We start from the raw sequence: 15,982 nt of genomic DNA, 5'->3' as shown, positions 1-15,982 counted from the left end.
ATAACAACTGTACACAGGTGATAACAATTGTATTCAGGTGATAACAATTGTAGTCAGGTGATAACAATTGTATTCAGGTGATAACAATTGTAGTCAGGTGATAACAGTTTTACTCAGGTGATAACAATTGTACACAGGTGATAACAATTGTACTCAGGTGATAACAATTGTACACAGGTGATGACAATTGTACTCAGGTGGTAACAGTTGTACACAGGTGATAACAATTGTACAGGCCATAAGGACACGGTTGTGCATGGTTTGGGAGCACAGCCACTGAGCCAGGTGTGTGTGGTCACCATCCTCCTGCTGAGTCCTGCTGGGGCTGGCAACAGCCTTGTTCAGGGGAGTCTGTGGCTGCTGCAGCTCCTCAACCACACCTGAGCAGCTCCCAATCCTTCTGGGGGTGCTCAGCTGGAGCACATTTGAGAAAGGAGGGGCTTTCCCAGCTGTGCCTCAAATGCTGCCTTGGTTGGGGATGTGTTGTGTAGAGGGGCAGTTAGGTTACTGCTGGAATATTGAGGCTACAGTGGTTTTGGTTTTCTTTTTTCTTTCTTTTCTGACTGAGTTACTGAACAATTTGCGTGCTGCAAGTGGGAGCAACTCTGCAGTGTAAAAAGGTACTTCTTTTTATTTGAGTTATCTACTTTCTTGGAGTACTGTGAGATAGAAATGCTGTGTTGTATAAAACAAGAGGAGGTGTGTGCACCCCTGTGGGTTTGGAGGCACTGTGGAAGTATTTGTATGTAGACTTATATAAGTCAGCTCTGTGACAAAGGTGTTTGTAAGCACCAGTTCAGCTGCTTTATGTGCTTTAAGATTTGAGTCCCTGAATTTTAACTGATTTCCTTATCTCTGTGGGTAGGGCCAGGACTGAGGGTCAGTTGAGAGTAATTTTTTGTGGTGTAATGCACAAAAGTATAGGGATGTGCTTGGCTGTGTGGTGGGAGAACTGAGAGTTGAAGCTCAGTGTTCTGAAAGTAGGATTAAAGCTGCTCTGTGTTTTTGTACAGCTCTGATTTTTTCCCTGTTCCAGGTTATTCTGCACATTTAATGTGCACAAGGTCTTTCACTGTGTGTTTTTTGAATGAGAACGTGTGTTCATCATGTCATTGGCTTTGGGGATCAGTGTGGGGAGTTTCTCTCTGGACTGCTGGGTTTTTTGGCTCCTGCTTTTGCTTTGCATCACCTTCCTGTGGTGGTTTGGCATCCCCAAGAACGTGGATCTGGATGTCACCCAACTGTTCCTCTGTGGCCCAGCTGTGACATTTAATTTTGCCGTGGTTGTTTCAGGATTTCTTAACAGATTTGCAGGCAGAGGTGGTGAGAGTGCCATGGAAAAGGTGGGTTTGATAACCACTTGTAGAGAAAACAAAAGCAGCTCCAGTGACATCCCTGGCAATTCCCACCTTGGTTGTTGCTGACAGACGGCACAGGGATAAGAACAAGGCTGACACTAATGTAGAACCCACGGTGATGTCCCCGAGGAAATGTCACCAATTAGCAGGAAAGCTGCTGCAGTTACCAGCTTAGATGAGATTTGGCCATGGAAAGTATGAGGTTTTAAGATGAACCTGTGACTTCTTCTCCCAAATACTTTCCTAGCCACGTGTGGAGATTAGTGAGACAGCACAAGTGAACTTCTTGGTTGGCTCCTGTGGCCTGGCAAAGCACTTGGCTGCTCTGGGAGCAGTTGGGAATGAGTTAGCACATTGTTCTGGTGAAAACAAATCAATTTGTTTGTATATATTTATATAAGCATAAAATTATATCTATAAAATCCTACTATTTCTCACTTTATGGATAATTATATCTATAATAAGATTGAATGACAAAGTTCAACACTGTAAAGGTCTTTAAAAGCCAAGATGGAAACCCTGAGCTGCATGTTAGAGAGATGGAGGATGGCAGGGGAGGGGTGTGGGTTCCTTCACTTTGCATAAGCTGCTCGGTATCCCATGTTTAATCTGAAACTGGACAGGGAAAAAGTAAGAGGGGGGGAAACTGCTGTACTATCTGTAAAAACTGCCATGACAATTTAAGCAGCATTAAAAACCTTTCCCTGAAGCTGTGCTTTAATAAGATTCCCAGTCAGAAGTCAAACTCTGCCTAGTAATTCATTATAAACTCTCATAGCACATTTATTAGTGTGGAAATGGCAGAAGTGAAGTGACCACACTGGAGGTCCGTGTTCAAAATTAGCAAAATTTACTGTCATTCCCAGTTAAAAAGGAAGGAAAACGAGCACTGTAGGATGCACTGAGAGTTATCTTCTGTGTTTGCAGGCAGCTAAATGGACAGTGTTAGAAAAATTTTTTTTAGGCTTCCTTAAAGCAGATGCTCAATGTGAGAAATTATGTTTTTTATTTCAAGATAAAGTTATCAAAATGAGAAATGTCCCATTATAATGGAATTTCTTGGAAGACAAGGGTATGTTTTATCATATTATAGCTCTTGCATCGTATTAGATGCTACTTATGTGCTTTATTGCAATCCAAACCTCTTGCTTAATGCTTCTTTTCCAACAATACAAAAGGTTATGATTCACAGCCTCTTGCATAATAGATAAATTAATGAGTTTCTGCATATTTTATTGCTTTGTACTTTTCTAAAAGCCACTAATCTATTTTTCTTGATTATTGGTTATGACAAAAACATTATAATTTTTCTCTGAGTTTCATGGCTGCCAAGTTCATGGCTTTCAAAACTAATTTCTTTGGCTACCTGTTGGACTCACTAAACCTGATTCTTTTCTCTTTCCTTTTCCTGTAAAAACTCTATGCAGCCAAAGACCTGGCATATTTTTATCTGAGTACAGGAGGATAAATTCTGCTTTGGGGTGCTTGCATGTTCTTCCATTCAAGTAGATTTAGAGTTGTGCATATGAATCTCAGGCTCTTAATTATGTTTCTAATAATAGCAACTCCTTGCTATAAATACATGACTCATCTGAATGATTCCAGTGTGTTTAGGCTGCAGATGTGACTCCTGCATCTCATTAACCTCCCAGTTCTCCACTTGAGGTATGGAAATGTTGGATGATTAGCAGAGGACACGGGGAGAAAAAGGTTATTTGTCACTTCTCTAGGGGGGATAAAGCCAAAATAACAAACTGAGGGGGCAAGTGGCAGTGGCTTCAAGCTGTCCTTGTGTCCTCTCTGTCATGGATGGGTTTGGGGGGGAGCAGACCCTGCTGTAAGTCAGGAGATGCTTTCCCAGCTGGGGCCACCTCATGTGGTGCAGTTTTGACTCCAGATAGTGCTTCAAGCTTTATATTTTTCTCATCTCTTCCTTAGATTGAATTGGTTTGTTTGCTGAAGGAGGGGGGGAGAATAGGTGGAAAGAAAAAGTTGAAATATCTATTTGCAGTGTTATGTGAAGTTATTTCAGCCAGATATTTAAATTATCTGTTTTTTCAGTTAGTGTTTTAGAAAAGCTTGGAGTTTCAGAGGGATCTGTTGGGTTCATAGGTGTGTAACAGGCAGTTTTGCACTTTGTGCCAGGAGCATGGTTTTAGTAAGGATCAGTGTCTGCACTGCTCTGAACAGTGCTTTGCTTGAGTGGAAAAACTACTGTAACATTTTAAACTGTATTTTTACAATACTACCTCATGGTATTTCTCCTCTGTGTTTTCTTTCTCAAGGGCTTTAGTTCCTATTAAAACAGGACAGGGATGTGTAAATAAAAATATCATCTTACCCATGGATGCCAAAGACATATTTCCACTGTGCAGAAGCACATATGTGGGCCCTAGACCACTGACTGCCCCACACCAGGTTAAAATGGGATTTAAGTGATGCACAGGTTGCATGCTGTCCCAGCTCCAAGGGATCTGTGTCATCATCCATGGGGGAAAAAAACCTTGCTTTGTCTGTGAGCACAGCTCTTAATGGTGTGGATTTGATTAGTAAATTGCATGATATGATATGGGAAAACAAGCTCTCATTTTACCCTGGCAATTACTGATTCTGTAGTCTGAGTGACAGAACATTTTTATTTCTATGTCCAGCAACAAGTGGTTGCCACGGCAACATCAGCATTGGGCACTACTGGCATCCCACCCTTGTCCCAAAGTAAAGCCCAGTAGGTTCTGAAAGTCCTTAAAAATTATTATAGTAATAAATTTTTAAAGTTAATTTTTACTTCTTGTCTCCTTGCCTGTGGGAGGGATAATTTATGTTCCAGGAAGGTAACGCATGAATCTGCTGCATCTTCTGCCAGCCACTGGGCTTGAATTGAGCAAAGTCCAACATTCCTTACAAAAAGAGCTGGAAAAACTTCATTTTTGTTCTCTTTGATGCTTTGCCTACTCCTTCCCTCCTGCTTTCTTTAAGGGGGGGGGGGAAATAAGCCCCCACCAAAACCAAACAGCCTCATCCCTTCCTGCAGTTCTGTCCTTACTAAACTATTTTTGAAATCTGCAGCCTGTTTCTGCTCCTCATGAAAACAGTAGTGGAGTTTACAAAGTTGAGTTCTTGTGTTTGCAAGGTGCCAGGGCAAGGCACAGGTAACATCTTCTGTTTGCTGGGTGCAGTGTAGATGCTTTCCATCCTGCTGGATCCTTGTTTCATGGGAAATCTCCATTTCTCCTCACCAGAGATGAGGTGACCAGGCTTATTCCTAAGGCTGCAGTGACTTTTTTTAATCTCTTGCAGTTGCTTCTGCCTTTACTGCTGGATTTCCAGGCTGTGCTCTGTCTTACAGCACCCAGACTGTGCTGTGACTGAGACTGGGTTCCTCTTCTGAATATTTAGGCTCCTGCTGCAGAGAGCCCATAGTCTACATCTAAGAGCTTTATTCCACGGATTGCTGACCTGCTGCCATCTCTGATGCTTCAAGAATGCAAGTTTGGGCTTGAAAGATTATGCCTGTTTTATCACAGAATGGTTTGGGTTGGAAGGGACCTTAAAGATCATCTCATTCCAGCCCCAATGCCCTGGACAGGGACACTTTCCATTATTCTTCTAACTAAGCTAAAATGTTTGTTTTCTTGTGCTAAGTGAGGGGGAGCTAAGTGTTTGAAGAACAGCTGTAACTTCAGTAATGTGGACTCTCCTGCCCAGCACTGGGTTGCCCGTGGTTCCTCTCTAGACTCTCACAACCAGGGTTTGGTAACAGAGGTATTTTCTACCCGAAAGAAGCAGTGTGCCCTTCCCAGCTAGAGCAGCCTCCTGCCATCCTGGGGTGCCCTGTAAAGGCTGCTCCTTTCCTTGCTAGGATGGATGAACAAGCATCATAATTTCTTACCCACTGTGCTGCCAAAACCAGCAAAAAAATCCCCACACTGCTGCACCTACTCTTAGTGTTGACTGCTGGAATTATTTACCATTAATGGCTGAGCAGGTATTAGAACAATCTTTTTTTTTTTTTTTTTTCCTCCTTTTTGCAATTTTAAACATAATTAAAAGGAGATAGACGGAACTTGATTTTTCAGTCAATCTGTGGGTGACCCAGCTAACCACATCTTTTTAATTTCATGCATCAATGAGATGATACGTCATGCTTTGTACAGTGCGACAGCTTGCTGCATTGCATAACTCAACGTGCTGATGCAACCAGGCATGCAAAATTAACCTCATCCTCAAACCCAGGGAATTTAAGACAACAAGATCCTCCTCTGCAGCTTGCCTTGTTCAACAAACCTCATTATGCCCCGTCGTCCCTTTTATTCTTCTTCTGTACAAGTGATGAGAATGGAGTATTTTGAAAGAGATGTTTGGGTGATGGTTGTGGAATGTGAATAACTCCAGGCTGGATCGGGGTTGAACTGATGCAGTTTCTCTGTTTGGGGCTGCTCAAAAGAGTGGGAGCCTCTTGTGGCTTTTGGGTTCCCTTGGGGAGGAGAGTGGCTGACTGTGGTGCTTCCAGGGCTGTCCCAAGCTTGCTTTCAACCATGGGAAGAGGCTGCAGTTCCCACAGCTCCTTGCACTTCATTTGCCAGCTCTTAGGACTCCTCCAGTGCTGCAGAGAGGCTGTGGGTTCAACAAACCTCGTATGAATTCCCCTTTCTCCACTGCCACACCACACACCATGTGAGCACCAGCTGCCACCTGGCCTTTGTGGCTGAATTCTTTAGTGAAGTGATAGAGAGAGGAACTTTGCTGCAGCTCTCCTGCTCCTCTCATGTCTTGTGAGCCACTCAGGTCATCTCATCTGTTCCCATCCAGGGAGGAAAACAGGAATATTGCTTGGCAGATGTGGGGCTGCTTTGTGGGACCCTCTGCAGCAACCCTGGAAGTTGCCAGCAGCACATGCTCACTCTTGCTGTGCCCGAGTGGAACATCATCCTGAACTTCAGGGGGAAGAAAAGGCTGATGCTGGGCATGAATATCTCCAGTCACAAGCTGTGACATGCCACGTGTAAGCCTAAGCATCCAGTGCTTCGCTCAGGGCAAAATTTTTGCTTAATATCTGACATCTGTCAGTGGCTCCTTGTGTGTTCCTGGGTGAAGTAAAACAGATTTTTCAGGGATTTCTCGCATGGCTGCAAGGATGGGGAGCCCTGAGAGACTGCTCGTGATGACCACACTTAAAAGTATGGAAAATGGGGAGGATTTTCTGTTCAGCTTCACCCCTCTGCTTGTGCTCTTGGCCAGAGCAGCTCAGGGAAGTCCCTGGCCATGGTGACAAGTAGCAGCTGCTTACCTGAACAGTGAAAATCCAACCCAAATGGTGCTTGGTGGCATAAATAAGGACTGATGTCAGTGTTGGGATTATTGCACTGGTGGGGTTAGGTCTTGGTAGTGGTGACCATGACAAAATACCTGCAAATGAAAATAGCCAGGGTGGGGGGTTTGGGTGACCACAGAGATGTCCAGGTGCTGCTGTTCTGGCAGGAGTAAATCCCTTTGGAGCAGGAGCTGCCATCTGTTTGTGCAGCACCCAGTGAGATGGAGTTTGGCACCTCTGCCTGTCCCTTTAATTTTCATGTATAATAAAAAAGGGAAAACGATCTGCCTGAAATCCACTTCTGAACTTAAGCTCTGTAACAGCAAATGGGCTCCTCTAAAATAGCAGGAACTGGTGTGTCTGGGAGAGGTACAACAGGACCATGACAGTTCAGAGTCCTTAGATATTGTTCTTGCTTGAGTTGCTTTGTGTTTTCTCGGAGTGAGCAGTGCCCTGTGGCACCATATCCATCCCCACTGCACTGCTAAGTGCTGAAACTTCACATCTTAATTCTGTGTGAGTGGTTTTCTCTCGAGGCTGCGATGCCTCTGTGGAGAGGGAGCCTGATAGCAGCACTGAGAAGGTTACACATTATGCAGGATGGTGTATTAAAAAATATCTCTGCTAATGTCTTTTTATTTTTGTTGTCTTGTACGATCATTTGAAGTACATCCACTTTGAGGTGAGGAAATGCTTGTTTATTTGGAGCTGATGGAGATACTTGAATGGAGGATAACTGGGATATAGGGCTCTGGGATAAATTACTCCACTTGTATTTTCTTTTTCTTTTAATCTGGAATGCACATAAGCCACGCAGCAATATTATCATCACTTTGACTTTCCTTAGGAAGTATCTTAATATTCTATAATCCTCTTTGCTACAGAATGGGGACTGAACTAAGATGGAATTATATTTTAATGTAATTCCTCGTGAAACAAAAGGGGACTGTGTTCAGAAGCTGGCTAGATATATGGCAAATGGGAACTAGACAAGCTGTGTAACATCATGACCAGTTTCTATGGCAACAAAAATGTCAGCTATCCTTTTGGCTGATTCTATTAATCTGTGGTAGAGGCACTGATACTGACACATTTGGAATTTATTTAAACAAGAAGGTGAAAAGATAACCCCAGAGCAGCTTTTAAACAAGGGAGAAGTTAAGCCACTGCCATAATGCCACCTGACATGGATAGAAGGGAGTAACAGGCAGGGGACACATCCCAAGGCAGCCACTCAGAATTTTGTCAGAAAAGTGATTAAGCCATTTCTTGAGAGGAGTTTCCCACTATTGTTTGATTTTTGACAAAATTCCATCTTCCTCTTCCAGGGCTGTCATGCCCCAAACTGCTGCCCCGTGTTCATCCCTGTACTGTGGATCCTGTGGCCAGGTAGCACTAAACCTTCCAAGTGGGATGAGTTGTGGGTGCCTGCGACATCCTAACTTGGCTGCCTGGTTTGGGGTTTTTCCCCCAGAAGCTTGCTGGCTTCTGTCCTGGTTTTATCCACACAGAGCAAAGTGGCTGCCTGCTGGAGAAAGCTGTAATGCTCAGTGATTAAAATGCATGGTCTGGCCACTGGAAAATGGAAAAAGCAGTTGCAAGGAGGCAAACCACATTCTGTATTCCCTCTATGTGGGTCAGATATTTTCCTAGGGACACTTGGAAATGACTGTGCTGTGCTATTTCTGTTGGGTACTTTATCCTTTATTCTCTTGCTATTGAAAGAGCTAAATGTTTTCCCACTTTCCAATGTACCATGACAATACAAACTGTACGGTGATGTTGGAGCACAAAATAAATATGGATGCAGATACTTGTCATTATGATAAAACAACATCTTTTCATCTTTATCTTGGAATTACAGGCTCCTCGGGAAGATGACAGTGTCTTGTTATGGAAAATGAATTTTCGGTAGTAGAAAGATATCTTTTAACTTATTCTTGAATTCTTCCTGTTTGCCAGAGGCATATAGAAAAATTAGCTTCTTTCCCAATTCTTTTGCTGGTTTTATTAAAATTCATAGTACAAAAAGTGCCATATAAAAGTGCTTGGTGTGTGACTGAAAAAAGAAGAGCTGGAAAATGCAGAGCTGAATTTATTATAAGATTATTAGCTGGCTGCTGGCTGGATTTTTATTTTTTAGTTAGTTAAAAAAAAAAGCCATCAATATTTTTTGTCCATTTCTTTTTAAGCTTGTAATGTACTGCAGAGGCTACAATATGTATTCATGTATTTCTGATTTGGAAAAAAAAAAAAAAAAGCCCCATTCCCTAATAGGAAAACTGTCAGAATTATAACCACAATATAGCTCCTGGAAACAGAGTTCATGTGAACTTTTGAACTTCTTCAGATCCAGAAGAGCTTTCTGATAGGGACATAAATTGTCAAATTTATCCCATGCTTCTGTTAAATCCCATTCCTACAACCTGTAGCTCTGCCTCTTGCATCGCTGTGTCTGCTGGCTTTGTTAAGCAGGCTTTGTGTCAAAATTGCACAAGTGTGTGATGTTTTGGGCTTTTATGAAGTTAAAAAGATAAGCAGTGGTAATGTATCTGGTGTACAGGAAAGCTGGGTGGTTTGGGACTAGAAACCTTCGTATTTATTATCGTCAGTTTACAAAATTGTGCGTCTTGCTCCCATGGGAGTTTTCCAGTGTTCTAAGCAGCTTTTTTTCCATCTTTTTGATGCAGCAGTAGGGGAAGGGAGGTGATGTCACTTGGTATTACAGAAAATGAAGCAGATGTGTCTAAGACTGAACTTCAGGGCTTGAAATAGCTTTGCTTTGTCCTCAGCCAGGGCAGGTGAGGATGGAGCAGCTCAGTGGAAAACTCTACTCCCTCCTAAGCCCCAGAGCAGTTTCACTGGAAGAGGAGCTTTTTCTGAAGATGGTATTGATCATTTTGTTTTCTTTTCCTATAGAAAACTTTAACAAACTACATAGTTGGGAAGGTTTTTCTAGTCCTGGTAGCTGTGAAGGGGGAGTGCCTTGGGTTTTTTCCTCTCTTGGAGTGCTTTCAACTCTGCCCATCTCTTCTGCTGGAGACTCTTCCTTTTGCACCTCCTCACTGAACCCCCACCTGAACTCGGCTCCTGCAGCCTGGGCAGTGTCCTGCCCCCAGGAACCTCACTGATCTATTTTTTAGGATAAACATGACATTATTCCTTGTGATCTAAAGACCAACACTTTAAACCTCTTAAATGACTAAAATAAATGAAGCCTGTTCTTTATCCTGGATTAATTGTTACAGCAACACCAGACCTCCTTCTTCAAAGAAGGTGAAATCTCCAATGAGAGGGGTGAAGGCAGGGGAGTAGAATTTCTTCTAATTGTTTTTATTCTTAAGCAGCACTGACACAGCTGATGTCACAAACACGAGCATCTCTTAATTCAGGTGGAAAGCTGTGCCAGAGATGGTGGTGGGAAGGATGCAGTCCTTCCTTCGGAAGCCACTGACTCGGAAAACTCGCACACTCACAAAGGCTGACCTTTTGAGGAGTCACAGACATTAAATACAGGACTTAATCAAAAGTTAATTTCACTGAGCATCTAACCTGAGGGCAGGCTCCAGCTCACTGTACTTTGAAGTCAAATGCCTGGCTGGTCCTCTGGTGATCAAAACATGTTTTGAGCCCTAGGTATTAGCAAGGGAAAAAACTGTGGTGCAGAAGCAGATGTATCTCAATTTCAGTCCTTCCTGTACAGTTTTGAAGGCATTATTTGGGATCCTTCCTTTAGTGTTTTTAAAAATAAGGACCCTTGCTAATCCTTGGTCAACAGCTGTAATTCTGATGTGGTAGAAAAAAGTGACTCTGTTTCCATTGCTTGAGTTGCCAAGGTTGGACTGGCTCTGTGGTAGTGCACTTAGAATTCCTTGTCTTCTTTGCTCCTGCCCTTTGAGGAGATAAGAAATGATTTTGACTTTTTTTTAGGGCATATTTATGTACATATACACCTACATGCATGTGTGTGGACATATATAAAATTTATATACGTATATAATGTAATATAGCTGCATAAAGTATAAATAATCTTGTAATGGTGTATTTTAAGTATCAAGCATTATGTTTCAAATCCAGGCATTCCTCATCAATAACATGGCAGTGGTCTGCCAGATGCATGTCTGATGAGCCAGATGTTGCTAGAGGAGCTCTTCAGTGCAGTCTGCTAAAGGACTGGAAATCACGTTGTTGACTCTGGGCAGGTTTTGATGTGTGTTGGAAGCTGGGCCTCCAGTAGGTGCTGCCTCCCCACAGCAAAATGATCCCTCGATTCAGGGTCCTGTCAGAGCAGGATAGGCCAGGAGTGGAGAGTGGTCTGAAATGGCATGGATGAGCAAAGAGCTGGCCTGATGTTCATTAACAAGTGTCACTGCTAATTAAATGCCTTATCTGAGACTTCTAAAAATGATGGGTGGATGCTCTGTGTTCTTTAGAGGTGAAAATACATATTATCAGAACCACTTAATTGTGAGCTGATGGGCCTCCTCCTGGCCATAACTGATGTTGGTTCTTCATCTGCTTATAAAATGGCTGGGCAGGTGGTAAAATAGTAAAATTTCAAGGGAAGATGACACAGAGTCGTGTTCTTCATGTTCTCTGTTCCTTCTACCTCACAGCCTTTCCTTCCCTTCCCCGCATCTACCCATGAAGGAGACCTTTGCTGTCAGGCTGGAGACCTGGACCCTGGGGCTGTCCTTGAATCATCCTGAGCTTGCAGTGAGGGTGTTTAATAGGGTTTGGGTTATTATAATTTAAAAACCTGATGCCTGGTAGAGTGCAGTTGCTCTTGTTTAGGCTCTCAGACCAGCTCTGTTGCACAGGGTGAAATGTATTTACTCGAGGGGTTGATGAAGGTGTTTCTCTAACCCAGGCAGGCACAGGTGTGAGGGACTGTGTGCACACAGATGCTTTGTGTGTGTGTGTGTTGGCCAGCAAGGAGTTGAATCACAGCAATGTGATGACTTGCAGCAACCTGTGCTTCTTTGGAGGAAGTAAACCTGTCTTCTCCTCGCTGCCAGAAAGGTCTGATCATCAGGGAAAGCCATTATATTCAGAGCTGCTACATGCTCACTCCAAAATACGCTCCTTGTTGAATTTCCTTCTGCTAAAGAAAAGCGAGTCAGCTGTGACCAGTCAATAATTTCTCCAAAACTCTCTGATCTTTCACCAGTGCACAAGATACACCATTTAATGATCACAAAACCTGCCCTCAGATGCGCTGTGTCGAAGTCCCCCTTGGCAGTCAGCAGATTCCTGGGACACGTGAACACCGGAGGTTTTCTTTCCTCTGGGCTGTGTCACAGCTCAGTGGGAGATTCACCCCGATCAATGTCTTACCTCTGTGTGGTACTTAAGGAACTACTGAAACACACTGAAGCAGGAGAACTCTGCCTTTAATTAGGGCTGAATCCACATAGGAAACTGGGCAGGATTAGAGCCTCTGCTTGTGCAAGCTCTGGGGGACACAGCACAGTCGGAGCAGACGTGCTGATTCACCCGTCCCTGCGCGCGGCGTTAGCGCCCGTCCTCCTTACCAGACTAAAAACGTCTAAGACCACGCAAGACTGTGAAACTTGACATTTTTAGGCAATTGCTGTTTTTGTCAAAACTGTCTGTAGCTTCTCTTCCCCGTTGCAATATGGTGAGTAATGAGCTATTGGAGTAATGTCTGTTTGAAACGTCCGTAGCCATATGGCAATGTGGGAGGCGAGGATAAAACAGGGATCAGTCACAAGTGTTTACTTTGAAACACAGATAAAAAGGCAAGTTTTGTGCTGTGACTCAGTTACGTGTTGGATCAGGTACTGGAAACAGTAGCTTTTAATTACTTTTGTGTTTAGTGGACTTTAAAATCCCAAGCACTGAAATCTGGTGTGTATTAGTCCTCCTGATTGCTCTCTTCAAATCTGCTCTGTGAAATCACGGGACAAATGGGTGCTGCCTTTGAGCCAAACCACAGCCACCTAATCCACGGGGTCATTAGACAGTGATTATTTCCAGCATTGCTATGAGCTGTGTGTGGATAAAATGGGGAAAATGCCACTGAGGAAGGTTAACAAAACTGCCTGGCTGCACTTGCAAGATGGCTTTGGAGGCTTTGGGTTGTTTTGAGACCACTTAAAGACACTCTGGCAAAGTGCTTGGCTGAACAGTTTTCTTGCAAAGAGCTGAATAACTTGGGCTCCTTCCTGGGGTGAGGCACAGCTGCTCCATGGAAGTGAAGTCCTCTGGGAAAGTAGGTGGGTTTTTTTTAGGAATCAAACTGTTTAGAAGCATTTGTAAAAATATCCCTCTGGAGATAAATCCTTATTTGGGATCAGGGAACCTGAGCCCCTGCCTCCCTCCTGGAGTCCTGGACCTCATCTGTCTGCTCCATCCTGGGGGTCCCATGTTGGAAACCATTTGGGGGATGAGGGAAAACAACACCTGTCAATGAGGCCTTTGGAATCACAGAATCAGGAATGGTTTGGATTGGAAGGGACCTTTAAAGGTCCTCTGGTCCAACTCCTTTGCAGTGAGCAAGGAAACCCTCCACTAGATCCATGCCCAACCTGACTTAGAGACTTCCAGGCAGGAGGCACCCACCACCTCTCTGGGTAACTTGTTCCAGTGTTTCACCATCCTGACTGTAAAAAAACTTACTCTTTATATCAAATCTAAATCAACCCTCCTTCAGTTTAAAACCACCACCCCCTGTCCTATTGTAACAGACCCTTGAGTGGTATCAAGAAAATACTTTGGTTCAACAAAGAAAACATCCCATGGCCCAAGTGCATTTCACGTTGAAAATACCTTAGCAGATTAATTAGATTGATGGTCCTGTTGGGTAGGATGAAGGTGAACATGTAGGTGAAGAGAGAAATTTACTGCATCAGTATGGTCTGGCAGTGTCCTCTGGGAATGCATTACTGACTGCTGATCAGCCAAAGGATACATGTTGGTTTTTAAAAGGAGGTCTTGTAAAAATGGAACATTTTCTTTAATGGAATCATAGAATCCCAGAATGGTTTGGGTTGGAAGGAACCTTTAAAGCTCATCTCTTTCCAACTCCTTGCCATGGGCTGGGACACCTTGCACTATCCCAGGCTGCTCAAATCTCTCTGCAGAATAGAAACATGGAACAGGGGGGGGAAAAATAATCTCAAACTTCTCTAATACTGTGTGGGCTTTGATTAGAGAGCACTCTGTGTGCTAATTGAATGTTGTCTTCTATTAGCATAATCTTGGGGTTGTGTCTGGTCAGTGTTAATGATAAGTGACAGAGATGCATTTCTGAAACTCCGTTTCATCAGTTGGGAATTACATCCTGTAAATGCAAGCCCACATCATAATATTTCATCTCTGTGTTGATTTATCCCAGTCTTAGACTATTTATATCAATTTGCTACTGGAAAATGTATTGTGGAATAGTTGAGGTTGGAAGAGGCCTTTAAAATCATCAAATCCAACCATTAATATCTTGCATGGGATCTAATTGCACACATATAATGCAGACATTATACTCTGTATAATGTGTGAATATATTAAAAATTAAGGCTTTTTTGAAACATAAGCGGATTCTAAAGTCAGTTTTGATGTAAAATGACTTTGTAAAGGAAACATATTGTATATATTCTTATATGTACAACATATACATATGTTTTTATAAACTTTAGAATCATGTTTAATGCGTGTGCTTTAAACTTGTAGGACCATATTGCTGGGAGACGTTTCCCTGTAATTGTTCACAGGATAAGTGTTTGTGCTCAAAAATCACAGCAATTATAATTACTCTAAGTAGTTGTGCTTCAAAATGAGCATTTAGGAGAGAAACGGGCTTTTTCCATGTAAGCATCATCTTTATATACATTAAAAAATCCTGGGAAAAGTGGCTTTGTTCCACCAGCATCCAGGTAACTTCAGGAAAATGAAACAGGAGCAAACCCAGCGTCTCCCCATCACTCCAGTGCTACATACAAATGCCTTCACAGCTATTTGCACTTGAAATGCTTCATTTGCCAACTCCAGTGTGGCATTTGCAAATGCAGATTAGTGACGGGAGTGCTGTTGGCTGCTGCTTCTTCCTCCTTTCAGATGTGGCTCTTACTGGACATTTCCTGCCCAGACTTGTAGGCAGCAAACATATGGTGTGGTAGATATTTTATGGAATAACTTGCTGGAAGTACTTGGAGTGTTCCAGAAATCTCTCAGGCAGAGATGCCCGATTTTCAACATAACATTCATCCGAAATGCCAAAGTTAAGATATTCATTTGCTCACTGGTATTGTTGCATTTCATAACGAGAGCTCAGACGGAGATAAACTGTGGGTTAAATTCACAGATAGAAATCTCTGGCTTTATGAGCTGTTTGCTTGAAATTCAATCGCTTTCAGGGCCTGCATTACATGAAAAATTACTATATCTGATTAACAGATGAATTCCACAGCATCAGTAGCGAGCAGCAGTGGGATTGTCCATCAGCCTGAGATTCCAGTTTCTCCCTCCACACTCTACAGCACTTCTACCAAATGTATTCAGTGCCTGCCACCACGAAGGGAGCTAATTCTTCCTGGTACTTCTGAACTGTGTCAAGTGCTCTGGGCATCTCTTTTCCTACAATTTGAGGTTTTCACAGCCTATAGAAATGTGTAGCACACTGATTTTCTTATTTTTGTGTTTCTTCCAAGGTCCTTTTCATACCCACCCTGGTACACAGGGCCAGGATTCAGTTGATGTCACTGCAGCAGAGTTTGATTTCAGTTGCCTGGCACTATGTATTTATAGCAACTTATCATAGATGAGGATCTGGATTCAAGCTGTGCCTGAATATGACATTTTTTTGATGGAAACACAGCTGTCTGTTGTCCCAGAGGTCCCAGGCACTCCTGCTCTCTTGGCAGCTGCACTTGCCCAGGTGCCAAACTGAGCACCACATACATTTTCTGGTGGCTGCCTTATTCACAGGATTTTTTTTTTTTTAATGTGATTTCATTGCCTGTGTTTCTTGTAATACACCTGGAGCTGGTCCAGGATCATACCTCTGGTAGCCTTTTCTGGCTGACTGCTTGTTTGATCAGCCCACAGTTGATTCCTGTGAAATATTTCCCAATAAAAACCTTCTTGCTCTCTACAACTCCCTGATAGGAGGGTGGAACCAGGTGAGAGTTGGTCTCTTCTCACATTTAACAAATGACAGGGCAAGGGGAAACAACCCCAGTTTGTGGCAGAGGAGGTTTAGATGGGAGATTAGGGAAAATCTCTTCCCTGGAAGGGTTGCCAGCACTGGCACAGGCTGCCCAAGGCAGTGGTGGAGTCCTTATCTCTAGAGGGATTT

At 43.1% G+C, this 15,982-nt stretch overlaps 1 protein-coding gene across 8 annotated transcripts in view; it reads left to right on the top strand.

Moving 5' to 3' along the window:
- Positions 1–419: 419 nt before the first annotated feature.
- DAB1 (DAB adaptor protein 1) overlaps positions 420–15,982 on the top strand; it is a 271,420-nt gene continuing 255,857 nt past the window's right edge. For 5 of the 8 annotated variants that reach the window (XR_011152561.1, XM_069023512.1, XM_069023511.1 and 2 more), the window contains exon 1: positions 422–620. The gene's annotated coding sequence lies outside the window, so the exon portion shown is untranslated. Of the gene's footprint in view, positions 621–15,982 lie in introns of all 8 variants that reach the window. The other 3 variants (XM_069023524.1, XM_069023526.1, XM_069023525.1) reach the window with 3 other exon arrangements.

The sequence above is a fragment of the Aphelocoma coerulescens genome, chromosome 8 (assembly GCF_041296385.1).
Source record: "Aphelocoma coerulescens isolate FSJ_1873_10779 chromosome 8, UR_Acoe_1.0, whole genome shotgun sequence".
Lineage (NCBI taxonomy): Eukaryota > Metazoa > Chordata > Aves > Passeriformes > Corvidae > Aphelocoma > Aphelocoma coerulescens.
This window is presented reverse-complemented; position numbering and strand designations above follow the sequence as displayed.